This window comes from Arvicola amphibius, chromosome X (genome assembly GCF_903992535.2).
Source record: "Arvicola amphibius chromosome X, mArvAmp1.2, whole genome shotgun sequence".
NCBI lineage: Eukaryota > Metazoa > Chordata > Mammalia > Rodentia > Cricetidae > Arvicola > Arvicola amphibius.
The window spans coordinates 52,810,915-52,828,019 of NC_052065.1; the positions used below are offsets into that span (position 1 = coordinate 52,810,915).

General features: G+C 41.5%; 1 long non-coding RNA gene and 1 pseudogene across 1 annotated transcript in view; one reads left to right on the forward strand and one right to left on the reverse strand.

Annotated features, from left to right (window-relative positions):
• The first annotated feature begins 1,200 nt into the window (after nt 1-1,200).
• Nucleotides 1,201-17,105, forward strand: part of LOC119804725 — a 44,575-nt gene continuing 28,670 nt past the window's right edge. Inside the window, exon 1 of the long non-coding RNA XR_005283837.2 lies at nt 1,201-1,349. This is a non-coding gene — a long non-coding RNA (uncharacterized LOC119804725). The remainder of the gene's footprint in view (nt 1,350-17,105) is intronic.
• LOC119804722 lies at nt 4,044-5,037 on the reverse strand (annotated as a pseudogene).

Consider the following 17,105-nt stretch of genomic DNA (forward strand, 5'->3'; position numbering starts at 1 on the left):
TGGGACAGGAAGAGAGAGGCAGTATCCGGGGAGAATAGCCCCTGCAAGAAGACCAGGAAGTGTAGGGGGTTGAGGAATGTTTGTGCTCAGTCTCCTGGTGGCTGCTGTGGGTCAGGCACTCACTCACCAAAATGATGGATCTGCTGGTAGAAAATCAGGTCTCCTTCCTGGCCAGGCAGCTCACAGACAAAGGGCCTACCTTGCTGCAGGCAGACTACGGAAACCAAGGAACTCCCACCGGGCTGGTTGTACTCACTACCTGGTCCCAGCACCCAAACAGGCTGGGCTGGGGGATTTTTTCTATAGAAGGGATCTTGAACTATATAAGAAGGTAGATGGGAACTGGAGCACTACCACATATACATTTATTTCCCTGGAACTGTGAGCTAAAATAAATCTTCCTTACTTAAAAATTAATGTTACCAAGATTTTGAAGGGTCTTATATTTAATATATGCTGCTTTTTATATTATAGGCTTTTCACCATGTGAATTCTGCCAATCTATATACATGGGAGATCTTCACACCTTCTAACATTAGATTGAATTACTTATGTTCCTGTGTGTGTGTGTGCGTGTGCGTGTGTGTGTGTGTGTGTGTTTGTCGGAGAGACAGAGAGAGACAGAGACAGAGACAGAGAGACAGAGAACAGGGAATGAACCTGATACCTTACACAAGATTGGTGAGATCTTGATCACTCAGCTATGGTTCCTAGTCATGCTGTTTACTTTTTGTTTTGAGACACATAATTTTAACTTTGTTTCAGAACTGCCCTTGAACTTGGGATCATCTTCTCTCAGTCTCAACAGTGACAGAGATGCAGGAGTGTCCCATAAATCAAGGCTCCTCTTTATTTTAAGAATTTTAAAGATTTGTTTGTGGAATTGTTCTGTTCTGTTAAGATTTCTCCACGATGTTGTGGAGAGTACCTATATATTCTTGGCTACAGCCTGGGTTGTTTGGGAATTTCCATAGGGCCACTTTGGCCAACAACTCTATTAGATGTAACCTAACCCCAATACTGGAAGCTTCCTTTGGTGATAAGAGATGGGAAGTTGGGATTCTGTCTCTCCCATTATTTGATGATTTCATTTCAATCACAATCACATACGTATATATTTGAGGAAGTTTCTACTGTTTTATCTTTCTATAATAGTCCTCAAATGATCCTTAATTTTCACTCTTTCTCCCTGTAGAACCCCACGGTGGGGGGGGGGAGCAGAAAGCTTACAAGAGTCAGTGTGGCAAGAGGACCCTAAGAGAAAACGTCCCTGTAAGTAAACGTGAGCAAAGCTCCAATGAACTCACAGAGACTGAGGCAGACACAGGCCCTGCAAGGTTCTGCAACAGGTACTTTGTGCATATATCATGGCTTCCTGTTTAGTGTTTTCATGGGATTCCTAAGTGAACAAACACACGAGTCTCTGATTCGTGTGCCTTTTCTTAGGCACTTTTATTTCTATGGGTTTGTCTTGTTCAACTTTAATATGATAGTTTTGTTTTATATGACTATACTTGATTTGTTACATTGTTTTAAAAATGAATGAATGAATGTAAAGTGAGTCACTATGGTGAATGTTAACAACCAAACTGGCACACCTGTTTGGAGAGGAAACTCAGGTTACTACATGGGAGTGACACTGGGTATATCAACCACTCCAAGGCGGGTCTCAGCTCAGGAGTTGTTGACACCATATAGTGGACTCCGCAGATTTTTGTGTGCTCATTCAAAATTTGTTTGCAGGTTTGTGGCTTGTTTAGTTTTAGTTTACTTTCCTTTGGAGTGTTGCTTTCTGGTGCAGGGGTGTCTTTGTTACACATGTCCCTGCCTCTCCCAAGCCTTCCCTAGTGTATTCAAGGTCCTTGGCACAGGAACTGTGTCTTCTTCCTGTACCAAGGCCATCCACACAGAGGGGTGAGAGGCTGCGCTCCAGGCATGTCTGAATATTCCCGCAAGGGAGTGCGGGCACTTTCAGCTTGTGTGGCAAGGTCTGCTGTGTGCTACTAGACCCCGCCCTGCCCCCATATTTGCCCTTTTGTCCATGGTGTCCTGGGGCTACCAGCATCCCTGATTCAATGCTGAGGAGTTCCATCCAATCAGGAATAGTTCCTGCTCCTGCACTGAGGAGATCCACCCAGAGTCAGTCACAGCAAAGATTGGACCAAGACACCAAGTCTCTCCTGGCTCCATTTGAAGGAAGAGATGGGCAGGTGCCAATGCAAGAATGCCTCCAACAACCTGAAAGGCAACATGACATCACCAGACTCCTGGCATCTCGAAACAACAAAAATTGAAGACCCTATTCCAGAAGAAATAGAAGAAATCGACTTTAAACAGTACTTTATGAAAATAATAGAGGACCTTAAACAGGAGGTAAAAAACTGCCATAAAGAAATGGTGGTGACAAACAAAAAGGTAGACGAAATGAATAAATCTCTCAAAGATACCCAAGAAAACAAGAAAAAGCAATCAAACCAGTAAGGGAATCAGTTCAAGACCTAAAAAATGAAATGGAGGTAATGAAGAAAATTTTGCAAGAATGATCGAAGACAATGAGGGAAGACTGGAAATGGAAATTCTGAGTAAATGAACAGAAACTACAGAGACAAGGATTACCAACAGAATACAAGAGAGGGAAGAAAGAAACTCAGACTCTAAGATACTATAGAGGAAATAAACTCACAGATTAAAGAACATAGCCTAAATTCTAAAGTCAGTACCACCTTGCTGAAGCTGCTAAATTCTTCTGCTTACTTGAGTAGAACATGGGCCCATCATTCAGTTACATCTTCATCTGCTTTCTGTCCTTTGCTGCCTAAACTTGGCTATCCTGAAACTTGTTCTGTAGACCAGGCTGGCCTGAAACTCAGATTCACCACCCTTCCCAGTGCTGGAAATAAAGGTGTGCCTTACCAGACCTGGCTCAAACTGTTCTTAATTCCTTTTTACATGTTATAGCTGGGTGGGATCTGTTCCTGTGATTACCACTCGTTATATTCTATTTCTTAACCCATTTATCCCTGAACACAAAATGTAACAGTATTCCATTTCCTGGTGTTCTTTTTCTCCTCAAAATTCACATTTTGCAATTTTCTCAGCTCAGCTTACTCCTTCTCTTTATAAATCTTCATTAGATTTACCACTAATAACCACATGACAAGTTTATAATAGATTGTTTTGAGATGGCTTTTGTTTATGGAATTAATTCAAAAGAGCGTCAGGCCAATTCTTTGGACAAGGGCAAAATGCAGCTCTTTAACTCACTGAAATATTGCAAGAATGATCAAAGTCAATATACTTAAATTCTTCTCCTCTGACATCTATTGAGTGAGCACCTAATACTTTGAATAACACTTAGCAACTCTGTCGTCCTTTCTCCTGCTAATATGGCTCATTAAGCAGCACTTAGAGTAGTCCATGCTTCCATAACGCAAAGTAACATAGTCCAAAGTCTTCTAAATATAAACATAGTCATGCCCACCCCCACAGTGACATACTTCCTCTAAAAATGTCATAGACACTCCAACAAATCCATACCTCTTATTAATGCTACTCCCCATGAGAATATGGGGGCCAATCATATTCAAACTATCACATTTATAGATTAGCTCAATTCCCTAAACAGGCTAGAAACCTCCTAGCCTGCCAGAAGCCAAGCCTACATCTGACACCCAGGGCACCATGCCACCACCAGAGTCCAGCCATTCCACTAAAGCATGCCCTGAATATTTCAACACAGCCTGAGAACAAAAAGTTGATCTTTTTGAATTAGTATTTAAGACCTTTAATAAGAGTTGTTGGCTGTTTGGTGACATAATTTAAAGAACATTAAAGGTATATTGACAAAAACCAAACTTTAACAAATAAAACCCCAGCACATTTGATAGGCAAAAACATGCTGCATAGTTAATGCTGATATTTCTAGTGTATCCGGGTAGCTGTCCAAAAGCAAGCTCTTGAGCTTCATTCCTTATTGGTGGTATTTTATATTCTTTCTTGTTGGATGATGAAGCTGCATGATGGTATAGTTGGTAAACTGGCCTTCATTCAGCCACACCCTAATCAGTCTTGGGGGTAGACAGATTCTCATCTGGTGGATCTGATGCTTTTGATATCTCTTTCCCACCTGTGGCTTGGGGTTCTCTGGGAGTCTTCGTTGGTGATTGATGTTGTAGTGATTTTGATGTCGAGGTGGCTGCTGACCTTGGGTCTCCTCTCCTTGATTTTCCTCATAGTGTTCATTGCTGTCCTCTCTGGGCTGTCTTTGACGAGGAGGGCCCCTGCGGAACTGTGTTCTGTAATTACGATACATATCCAGTCTAACTGGTACACTTCGCCCGTTTGTACCATGGTGGCCAGCACCCTCCATCACTTGTCTTTGCGGGTCTTGTTGAGCTTGGCCTTCATGAATACATTCTGATTGCTCCTTCTTACCCCCACTCTTGCTATTCCCGTAATATTTCTGGGAATTGCGTGGACGACCCCTACGACCTGGATAGCATCTATACTGGTTATGCTCTGATGCATGTTTACTGCCTTGAACAGGCACTCCACCAGGGCCCATAACATTTGCAGCCTCTGCACCCTTTTCCCCTTCAACAATATCAAACTCCACAGACTCTCCGTCTCCTACACTGCGAAGGTACTTCTTGGTGGCATATTTCTTTATGGCAGACTTGTGTACAAATATGTCTTCTTTGGTGTCATTTCTGTTGATGAAACCGTAACCCTTCTTTACATTGAACCATTTCACTGTCCCCAAAACCTTCCTTGCTATGAGCGTCTTCTCCCTGACGGCCGGCACTTCCGATGTGAGACTGCCTGGGATGTCACTGTCTGTGCTGCTGCTCATAGAGTCAGGCTTGGTGTCTGCAGCACTGAGGATGGCACCAGGGGCAGCAGCTGGCTGCTGGGTCTTGGCCTCACTGTTCATGGCTGTTGTTGTGTTGACTCCAGTCTGCAGGGACTGCTGTGTCTCCTCCAGTGGTGTATTGGTGACTAGGTCAGCAGCCTCGGTGGTGCTCTCAGGGCTCTCTGGGGCCAGCACTTCATTCCCGGTGTCCATCGACCTCAAGAAAATAATCTTAGTACCAACTTTGTGATGAGGATAGAGGTCCTTAAAGAGAGAAGAAAGGTATTCTTAAACAAACCAAGGAAAAGACAACCACAAAATTAGAGGTTATCAGCAAATCCCTTTAAAAAGGACAAGAAATTCATTAAAAACAAACAAACAAACAGATGATAGAAACTATTCAAGACATGAAAATTGGAATAGAAGCAATAAAGCAAATACAAACTGAGGGAATTCTGGATTTGGAAAATCTGGGTAGACAAATAGGAAATACAGATGCAAGCATCCCCAAGAGATCACATGAGATGGAAGATATATTCTCAGGTACTAAAGACAAGAAAGACTAAATGGATTCATCAGTCAAAGAAAATGTTAAATCTAAACAATTCCTAACACAAAACATCCAGGAAATCTGTCACGTCATGAAAGAAACCAAACCTAAGAATAGGTATCTGAGGAGAAGCATCCTAGACCTAAAACTCAGAGAATATATTGTACAGAATCATAGAAAATTACCCTGTTCTAAAGTAGGATTCGACTATAAAAATACAAGTAGTTTTCAAAACTAGAAAAGGATGGATCAGAAAAGAATGTCCCCAATCTACCTAATAAACAAACACTAAAGATGCAGAATAAGAAACAAATGTTAAAAGCTGCACAGGAAAAAATCCAAGTAAAATATAAAGGCAGATATATAAAACTCACACCAACTTCTCGACAGAGACTTGAAAAGCCAGAATGGTCTGGACAGAATTCTTTCAGATAATAAGACCCTATTGATACCAGCACAGACTAATAAACCCAGTAAAGCTTTCATAAATGGAGCAAATACAATATTTTATGACAAAGTCAAATTAAAACAATTATCTTTCTAGAAAACCAGTTCTACAGATAATGCTGAAGGAAAACTCCAACCCAAGGAAGTTAATGACACCCATGTAAACATAGGTAACAGAAAATCTCCCACTGACAAAATCCATAGAAGGGTTATATGAACACGTGCACACACACACACACACACACACACACAATCACACACACAGACACTCACACATACATAAACACACACACTCCACCATGACCTCCACCACCAACATAAAACAGGAAGTAACAGTCAGTGGTCATTAATATCTCTCCACATCAGTGTACTCAATTCATCAATTGAAAGACACTACTAAAAGAATGGATGTGATACCAGGACACTTTCTTTTGCTGCATACCAAAACCTCCCTCAACATCAAAAGTAGATATTGCCTCAGAATAAAAGGTTGGGAAAAGCTTTTCCAGTCAAATGGGCCTAACAAGCAAGCAGGTGTACCTATTTTAATATCTCACAAAATAGACATCCAAGAAATATTTATCAAAAGAGATGGTGAACGACATTTCATATGCATTTAAGGAAAAATCACCCAGAATTACAGTCCAATTCTGAACACATCTGCCTCAAATTAAGAACTCCCACTTTTATAAAAGATGTTTCTAAAGTTTAAATCAAACATCAAATAGTGGGAAACTTCAACACACCACTCTCACCAGTGGGCAAGTTTTTCAGACAGAAACTAAACAAAGAAATAATGGAACTAACAGATGTTATGACTCAAATGCACCTACTGGATATCTACAGAACATTTCACCCGAACTCATAAGAATATTCCTTCTTCTCAGCACCGCACTGAGCCCTCTTCAAAATTGATCACAGACTTGGTCAAAAATCAGGTCTCAACAGATATAAGAAATCTGACGTGAGACCCCTGTAACCTATCAGACCATCATGGCTTAAAGTTGGGTTTCAACAACAACAGAAACAATAGAAAACCTACAAACTCAGAGAAACTAAACAGCTCTCTATTGAATTACCACCCAGTCAATGAGGAAGTGTGATAGAAATGAAAGACTTCCTAAAATTTAATAATGAATGTACGACTTACCCAAATTCATGGGACACAGTAAATATGGCCTAAGAGGAAAGTTCATAGCACTGCCTGCCTGCATAAAGAAATGAGAGAATTCTCATACCAGTGACTTCATAATACACATGAAAGTTCTAGAACAAAAAGTAGCAGCCACACCCAACAGGAGTAGACAGCAGAAAATAATCAAAGTCAGGGCTGAAATAAACAGAATAGAAACAAAGAAGGCAATGCAAAAAATAAATTAAACAAAAGTTGGTTCTTTGAGAAAATCAACAATAAAGACAAACACTTACCTGTTCTAACTAAAAGACACAGAGAGAATATCCACGTTATCAAAATCAAAAATCAAAATGGAGTCATAACAACAGAAATTGAGGAAATCAAAAGAATTATTAGGTCATTATTTAAAAATTTTACTACAGAATATTGGAAAACCCGAAAGAAATAGACAATTTTCTCTGTGTAAACGACATATCAACCTGCAATCAACACGAGATAAGTAATGTAAACAAACTTATAACCCTCAAGGAATAGAAGCAGGATTTAAAAATCTCCCAACTAAAAAGTGCCAAACTCCAGATGGTTTCAGCACAGAATTCCATCAGATTTTTAAAGGAAAGCTAACAGCAATACTCCTCAAATTATTTCAGAAATAAAAACAAAATATATATCTCCATATTCATTTTATGAGGTCATAGTCACAATTATACACAAACCACACAAAGACTCAACACCAAGAGTATTACCAGACCAATCTTCTTCATGATCAAAGATGCAAAAATACTCAGTAAAGTGCTTGCAAAGAGAATCTACAAAACATCAAAAAATATCATTCACCAAGATCAAATGGGCTTCATCCCAGAGATTCAGCGATGGCTGCACATATGAAAATCTTCCAATGTAATCCACCATATAAATAAACTGAAAGAAAATTAAAAAAACACATGATGATCTCATTAGATTTTGAAAAGAGCATTTGAAAAAATCAAACCCCTATAATGATATTTTATGTATGTTTTCATAAATAAAACTTGCCTAAATTTCAGAAGTTCTAACTAAGCCATTAAAAGGTCAGGTTTTGGTGGCACATATCGTTAATCGAAGGATTTTGGAGGCAGAGCAGAAGAATCTCTGTGAGTTCAACTTTACCCTGAATTACAAAAGGTCAATGCAGAAACCAATCCAGGAGGAGGGGGACTATACCTTTAATCCCAGTTCAAGGGATTCACATGCCTTTCATCCCACCACTAGAGGGAATATAAAATGAGAGGAAGGAAAGGCATGGTCTGTTCAGGCTGCACTTGCCCAGCCTTGGTAGAGGTTAAGACTTCATTAGAGGCTTGGCTGCTTTGCTTTTCTGGCTTTCGGGTTGAGCCCAGATATCTTTCTCTGGGATTTTATTATTTGTGCTACAAACATCCTGTAATGATAAAAGTCTTGGGTAGATCAGGTATATAAGCGACATGCCTAACCATAATAAATGCAATATACAGCTAGCTGATTGCCAACATCCAATTAAATGGAGAGAAACTCAAGAGAACTCCACTAAAATCAGGAACAAGACAAAGCTGTGCACTCTGTCTAACTACACCAATAAGGAAAATAATGCATACAAATTAGAAAGGAAGATGTCAACACATGGCTATTTGCAGATTATAAAATATTCTATACAATCTTCCCCCCAAATTTAAGAAGGTACCTCCTACAGCTGATAAACACCCTTAGTGAAGTGGCTGGATAAAAGATTAACTCAAAAAAAAATCAGTAACCTTTCTATATACAAAGATAAATGGGCTGAGAAAGAACTCAGTGAATAAAGACCCTTTGCAATAGTCAGAAATAAAAAAAAAATACTTTGGGTAACTCTAACCAAACAAGTGAAAGACCTGTATGACAAGAACTTCAAATCTTTAATGAAATATGTTGGAGAACATTTCAGAAGGTTGAAAAATCTCCCATGCTCATGGATCGGTAGGATTAAGATAGTATAATGGCCATCTTAGCAATAGAAATCTACAGATTCAATGCTGTCTCCATTATAATATCAACACAATTCTTACATAATTTAAAAGAGCAATACTCAACGATACATGGAAAAAAAAACAGGTTATCTTAAACAATCATGAACAGTAAAAGAACTTCTGGAGATATCAATATCCCTGATTTCAATTTCTACAACAGAGCTATGGCAATAATAGAAACCACGTGGTATTGGCATAAAAATAGAGGGGCCATTCAATGGAATCTAAATTTATCCAGGTGTAAATCTACACACACATGGACTCTTAATTTTCCAAAAAAAGCCAAAATTATTCAAGGTAAAAGAAGCATCTTCAACAATCTTTGCTGTTTTAACAAGATGTTTGCATGGGAAAAAATGCAAAATAGAATAGGGAGGGAAATGGGAGGAGGGGTGAAAGTGTAAATTTTTGAATAGAAAAGAAATAAATTTTTTTTATAAAGAAAATATGTAACTGTGGTGGCTTACAGTTCAGAGGTTCAGTCCATTACCATCACAATGGGGAGAACTCAGCCTGCAGGCAGACATGGTGCTGCAGGGGTAGCTGAGAGCCCTACATCTTGCAGGCAACAGGAAGTCAACTGAGATACTGGGAGGAATACTAAGCTTACCAAGCCTCAAAGCTTGCTCCCACAGTGACACCCTTCCTCCAATAAGGCCTTATGCCCTCCATCACAGCCACACCTCCTAATAGTGTCACTCCCTATTAGAGTATGGGGGTCAGTTACATTTAGACTACCACACCTCCCTTCAGTGAGCTCTGAGCAAAGGACACTCAGGTTCTTTGCAGGTAAGGGGCATAGAAATGAAGGGGGATTCCATGCTGGCAGCAGGAGAGAGAGGATGGGCTGAAGATGCAATTTGTAATGTCCCTCTCACCTTAGCTGTGTCAGAGACGGGAATATTGAATGGCTGGTGAGCCTTGGGGCTTTCCTCAGGTGTTGCTTCATCCCTGTCTTTCGGTGTCTTTTTCTTTCTTCACTTTTTCAGGATCTCAATTTGGACAAAATTCTTCTTGTTCCTGCCTTAAATCCATAGAAACTCAGAAAACACCTCTACTCCATCACCCTCCTAATCCTGACCCAACCCCATCTCTAAGGAGGACATTTCTTGTATCTACATTGAGAGTCCCTTTGAGTTTTGTTATGGTCGTGGACCTTACTAAGAGTAGAGTAGAGTAAACAGAGTTTAATTTGGATTAAGTTTCCAGAGGTTTAGATTCCCTGATGGTGGAGCAATGGCATGGCAGCAGGAACAACTGAGCAAGCACACATCTCAAAGGAGAAGCAGGAAGAGGGAGCCCACTGCATTTCCTGCAGACAAAGTGCCTCCCACAAGGGAAGATGTCTGTGCTGGCTAGCTCTGTGTGAACTTGAAACAAGCTTGTGTCACCTCAGTGGAGGAAACCTCAACTGAGGAAATCCCTTCACAGGATCAGAAGCAAGCCGGAAGGGCTTTTCCTTAGTTACTGATTGATGGGAAGAGACCAGTCCATTGGGGGTGGTACCAACCCTAGGCTGTTTCTACTAAGTTCTATAAAAAAAAAAACTAGGCTGAGCAATGCACATTGAATAAGCCAGTAAGAATCACGCCTTCATGTCCTGAAAACTGCCTCAAGGTCCTTAGCCTGTTAGTGTTCCTGTCCAGACTTCCTCTGGTGATCCAGTGTGATAAAGAAGTCAAGAGTCAATACATACTTTCCACCTCAAATTGCTGTGAGTCATGCTTATGGTGCTTTATCACCACAACTGTAACTCCAGCTAAGACAGAATTTGATTCCAGGGTAATAGAGTTGGAACTGCAACTGTCCTAACCATGCTATTTGTGTGAAGATTGAGGAAGTACTTTGGAATCTTGGGCTAGAAAAGCCATTGAGTGTTGAGTCTTCAGGGAACAGTTGTGTAGGGTCTTGTTAAAAAAGAACTTTGAGAGGAGTGGAGACAATGGCGGCCTGTCTTGTGACCTTTCCAAGGGAAATTTGAAAGTCCCTTAAAGAATCTCTATGGACCCTTGTGTTTCTTTCCATTAAACATCTGTGGTTCTGGTCAGCTGACACAGATGAGTCAGCTGTGGTCAATAATAGAGCAGCATCATTCAGGGGACATCTCTGGTCAATACACAGAAGTTGCTTTCCAAATCGTGTCAAGGTTGTACTTCATGCTGGCAGCCATCCTAGGTCATATGGAATAGTCTTCATATGGGACTGGTTGTTAATGCATGAAGGGGGAATACAGAGCAGCTTCTGGCACTATGAGAGGCCAGAAGAGGCCATTGGAAGGTGCAGCCTCAGTAGCTGTTGAAACCAAGGACTGAAGGAGTCATGCAGAGAAGTTGAGACTTGGCACCATGGACAGAGTGCAGGAGTGCTCTTGGGGAAAGTACAGCCCAGTTACAGAAATGGACCCCAGAATTTTGGTGATTCTAGTCTCACATGACATTTTCCAAGGACAGCAACAGGCACGGAGCAGGACTGAGCATGTGAGACAAGCCATGTGTGCTGTGGCAAGCCATGATGGAGCTCTGAAAGTCCTCATTGAACCCATAAGCCAGACACTGAGGTATCTATTGTTGGGGTTTACTTTTGATTTGTGCAGGGTGTGGCCGTGGTCTGTTTCTTCCCCCTTGGAACAAGAAATTCTTCAACTTATTGTGATATTACAGGAGACCCACAGACTGAACATTTACAGAAACTGTATTTTAGAGAGATTTATAATATGTTAGGGAATTTGTACTTTAAGTGTTTGGGTGTTTAAAGACTCTGGGATGTTTAGAACTTATATTCTTATATTGCTGGTGTTAATATATGATCCTGGGATGAACAGAAAAGTATGTTACCTCTGATCAGTGATGTGTTTGTGTAACAACTTGGCAAGGGATTAGTTCTTAGGCTTAGTTTTTGTCAAGTTGGCATAAACTAGAGTTACCTTAGGGGTTGGAAATCTCATTTGAGAAAGGGCTCTTTAAGCTTAAGCTGTAGACAGGCCTGTACCACATTTTATTAATTAGTGATGGACGAGGGAGGATGCAGCCCACTGTGGGTTGTGCCAACCAAGACCAGGTGGTCCTAGGTTTAAATGGAAGACTCAGTATGCCATGCAGAGTGATCCTGTAGGATCACTCCAAACACTCCTTGGCCCTAAAGGCTCCTGACCACATCATAATGCAAAATGCTCCTTGTTCAACTTCAAATCACCATAGTTTTCACAATCTTAACAATGTTTAAAAGAAGAGTCTGTTGTGGAACATTGCTTTAACTATATAAAGTTGTGTATATTTGTTTATATTACAGAATATTACATTAACTGTGTATGGTGGATTCCATTTCATTATTCAGCATTTGCTTTCCCTACCTAAGGTACATGATTGGTCTAATAAAAAGCTGAACAGCTATAGCCAGGCAGAGGAGCGATAGGCGGTGCCTGCAGCTAGACAAAAGGATTAGGAAGTGGAGTCTGTGCTAGAGGAGAATTAGAGGAGAGTCCAAAGGAGAAAAAGAGGGAGACTGGGGGCCAGCCAGGCAGCCACCAACTACCCAGATATGGAGGAACCCTGGAATTAGGACCCACAGAAAAAAAGGAAAGTCAAAAGGCCCGAGGAAAGATGTACTTAAGGAGAATCAGGTTAACATGTGTTATAAGATAGAGAGGGATAAGCTAAGCTAAGTCTGAGCATTCAGAACTAATATCTCCATGTCATGATTTGGGAGTTGCTTGGTGCCCCCCGCAAATCTTTACAAGCGTCTATTATGAGAATCAAGGTAATGTCTTTCATTGTAAGCACTGTGCAACTCATAAAGCAAATTATAATCTTCCAAAATATAATTCACAGAATATACATTACCATTGGGAAGGGAGGAATGACAACACAGTTAGGACATACTGAAGCAGAGCAAGCCTGAAACTCTTCAGGGAAAAGTATTTCCGTGTCTGTTACTGGGGGTCTTACCTGTCTCCACTGACCATGGCTGTTTTACTCTTTTGGATTTTGGGGGGTATGTCACCCAGATCCCAAACAAATCACACATGAAGTGTTATTGTTTCTTTTAAATGCCTGACCTCAGCTTGTGTTGTTTCTAGCCAGCATTTCCTATCTTAAATTATCCCATGTTTTTTGCCCCTTTTCCTTTTCTTCTGCTTATCTTTTCTTCTTGCTTTGCAGCTGGCTGGGTGGCTGGCCCTTGATGTCCTCCTCTCCTCCTTCTGTCTTGCTCCTCCTCCTCTAGATTTCTCCTTCTATTTTTACTCTCTGTCTGCTAGCAGAGCCTATCTTTTCCCCTGCCTTGCTATTAGCCGTTCAGTTCCTTATTGGACTATCAGGTGTTTTGGACAGGCACAGTAACAGAGCTTCCCATAGTGAAACAAATACAACATAAACAGAAGGAACATACCCTAAAATAATATTCCATATCACTCCACCACTGCAGCCTCAAGTCCTGGAACACCCATCCTCTCTTGAGGTGGTTCAACTACTCCCTGTCTGCCCTCTCCTATGCAGGTTTCTCCTGGGTCTGGCATCTTCAAGATCTTGGGGTCTCCAGGGCATTCCAGGCTTCACTTTAGTACATCATCACACAGAGGTTTCCCAAGGCCTCCAAGCAGGGACCCCCTGACATAATCCTGGATTCAGAGCCTCGGAATGAACATGGAAGATCACACTTCCCCTTTCTTAGTGTATCCTTCATGACTCAAATCCAGCATTACCAAGACAACACTGCCAAGCCTAGCCATAAACTTGGGGGAAATCTCAACCACTTAAGTACATTTGAGTATCTTTGATTGGTTGCTGCTCTTTAGGCCTCTTTTCCTTTCACGGGTTGGGATCTTGGCTGTGTGGGGTCTTACCCTGGATGCATGCTTCACTTTCTTCTTCTTCAGTAGATCAGACAACTCTTTAATAACTCTATGGCTTTAATCACAAGCCTTGGCTCCAACACTAACTTTCCCATTGTCCCTTTCTCCTTAGACTGCGTATATTGTATTGAGTTTTGTCCCTCTTGTTCCTTTTCTGGGCACACCTCCAAAGAGACAATAGAGATAACATGACAGAGGCAGTATTTGACTGTTGAAACCTTCTCCACCAAGGAAATCCATCCAGTGCTTTTAACTTACTCAAGGTGTGAACCTAAGAAAAGGGGAGAAAGTAGCTAATATATCACAAGACTGGCCACTGTCCCACTTGAACTGGGCCTCCAACATTGTCACAGGCTTCAGCACCACTATCTTCCAAGCTACTGTTAGAATGTCCATAAATCTCCACTTACAGCATTCAACAGTTTTTCCTGTACAAAATCCTAAAGGTGTCCACATTCCCCTGAAGAATCCCATGGTTAGGTCTTACACAGCAACAGCCAACTTCCTGGCACCAGGGTCTACATCAGCTTCTTTTCTAATGCTGAAGCAAGACACCAGGACCAAGGCAACTTTAAGAAGTAAGATTTTAACTGGCCTTGAAGTTCTAGAGTGTCAGAGGTCCTGAGGGCAGGGCAATAATGGCAGTGAGAATGGCTGAGGGTTCACATCTCCAACACAAGCAGGAGGCAATGAGCTCAATGGCTAAGGCAGGAGTCTTTTAAAACCTTAATACTGCAATCTAATATGGATTCAAGTGGTCTTAATAAATAAAATCTGGAGTCAGATGTTAGGGGTTAATACTGAAGATCAGAGAAGCAGTGTGGCCAGCCACTAGTTAGTCCTTACCTCTACCAATGCTCAGACCAAAATGGAAATCCTGTCCTCAGACTGCAACCTCAGACTGCAACTGTGTCCACCAAACCTCAGACTGACTGAGCTCCATTCTGTTCTGCCTTATATTCCCCTCTCCACCCTGTCATGTCGCTCCTGTCTCCCCCTCCCTAGTGCTGGGATTAAATGGGTGGGATCCCAATGCTGGGATCACCTTTCCATGAGCACAGTTTCTCTTCTAGACAGATTCAATCTAGTGTAGCCCATGGTGGCTTTGACCTAAGAGATCCTGCTCTATCTGTCTCCCTTGTTCTGGGACTAAAGGTGTGTGCAAATACTTCCTGGGCCCTAATGTCTTAGTTCTGCGCTCTGATCTTCACGCAAGCTTTATTTATTAAAACATAAACAAAATATCACTACACTCAACGCTGGGACACACATCCTCCATTAATGCTAAACTTCCTAATCTTTTTTAAAAACGTCCATCAACTGGGGACCAAGACCCAAAGGACCCTATGAAGTCCATTCTCCTTCAAACCACCTGAGAGCACACACAACTTCTAGCTCATTGACTCTCAGCCTCCTGCATATCCTGCCTACTCATGAAATACTTTGCTTTTCTACAGGGAAATTTTATCTCATGGGTTGTACTCAGCTTTGACTGGTAGTGTGGGTATTGCTTGTGCTCTTTTCCATTGCTCAGGAACTTTCCATCTTGGGTTCCTTACTGATCTAGAATTGTATAGTTGTCCTGAGACCCGACAGGCTACCATAACATGATAGTGGAGCAGTCTCTGCCAGATGAGGGAAAGTGAACACTCTCCTGGATAGGTTTAAAATCCAAGACACTCCACCAATTGTTAGAAATAGCCCGTATCTCAGTATTGCACAAACACACGCATAAACAGTGTTTTCTCAGGTAGGCCAGTACTTTGGAAAATAAGATGTTTCAGAACCAAATCCAGCCTAGAAACACACCAGACCAATATAGTAGTACCCCAAACACACATTTTAACCCTGATGTACATGGTTAGCCATATCTCACTCAGTTCATGGGTAGGAACTTGAATTCACAATCTGCCATGATTGTTTCCTCAGCACAGAGGGGAGGGGAGGCTCCGGAAGTATGAGTGCTTTCTGGGATTTGTTCACCTTTGTGGTCGCTGTTGTGTGTCTTTTTTCAATAACGTTCCTCAGTCTGAGCACTGAGGGAGAGTTTTGAAAGAAATACTTTATTACAGAATGCTTATGACAGATGATTTAGTAAGGGCTTCTGTACAGGAGGATGTGGGTGTGCTACTTTGATACCACTGAGATCCTTGTCTTGGAGTTGATAAGTTTTAAGGACACGGAGGAATGTAATGTCAGAAGATGATCTGCCCAGTCCAGTTCTAACTCCTGGTGTCCAGGTGCCTTGTAGTTTGAGTCAGTGTGTTTTCCTTGAGAAGGCTGTCCTTGGGGAGAATGTGAAGAAGAAAAACTGGACACCCTGGTTGCTATGACCAGACTTAGTTCATGGCAGAGCAAGGGCGATTTTATTAGACCCTCCTGGCATTTCAAGGCTCTAGGTAGTTTGAGGTGACAACCCCAAGACCTCTTTCAACTTTTACCAAGTAAAGACACTCTTTCTGTCTTGCCAACCTCAGGCCCCTGTGTGGGACATACAGGTGGTATGGCTTATTTACCCTTATCTTGGTCTCCAGTGCCCTTCATCTGATAGTTAGCTGCCTTTACTGCATGTCCAGAGGTTTTCCTCACAGATTCTTTGGCATCCATCTGAATGTTTACATTTCTCTCTCTCTCTCTCTCTCTCTCTCTCTCTCTCTCTCTCTCTCTCTCTCTCTCTGTCTGTCTCTCTATCTATATAGATATAACTACATATCTAAGTATATATATTTAGATATATATATATATAGAGAGAGAGAGATATAGATAGATAGATAGATAGATATAAAGATAGATAGATAGATAGATAGATAGATAGATAGATAGATAGATAGATAGATAGATAGATACATATAGACAAGGAGAGTAAGAACTTGAGAGAGGAAGCCTTTATTTTCCCAGAAACAGGAGATAATCTCTGTAGGAAAGCAATCAGAGCCCAGCTCTGTGACTTCTTGAATCAGCTCTGCTTGAGCCCGTGAAATTCCTGTGCTAGATCAGGAGTGATAAGGAAAATGGTGTTCCTCACACATGCTAGACCTTCAGGACGAGAAGCCATCTGGTGGGACACTGAACACCTCAGGAACAACTACAGGAAAGGATTTCCAACCTTCTTGTCTTCACATTCCAGACCACACGGGCTGCGGAGGCCAAGGCTCTCACCTGTCCCTCCCAGACACATCACCAAGTGGTACCTGATAGAGTCAGCTGAATCTCAGAAGTTCACTTTTCAGGTCAGAGGAGCTGTGCCAGCA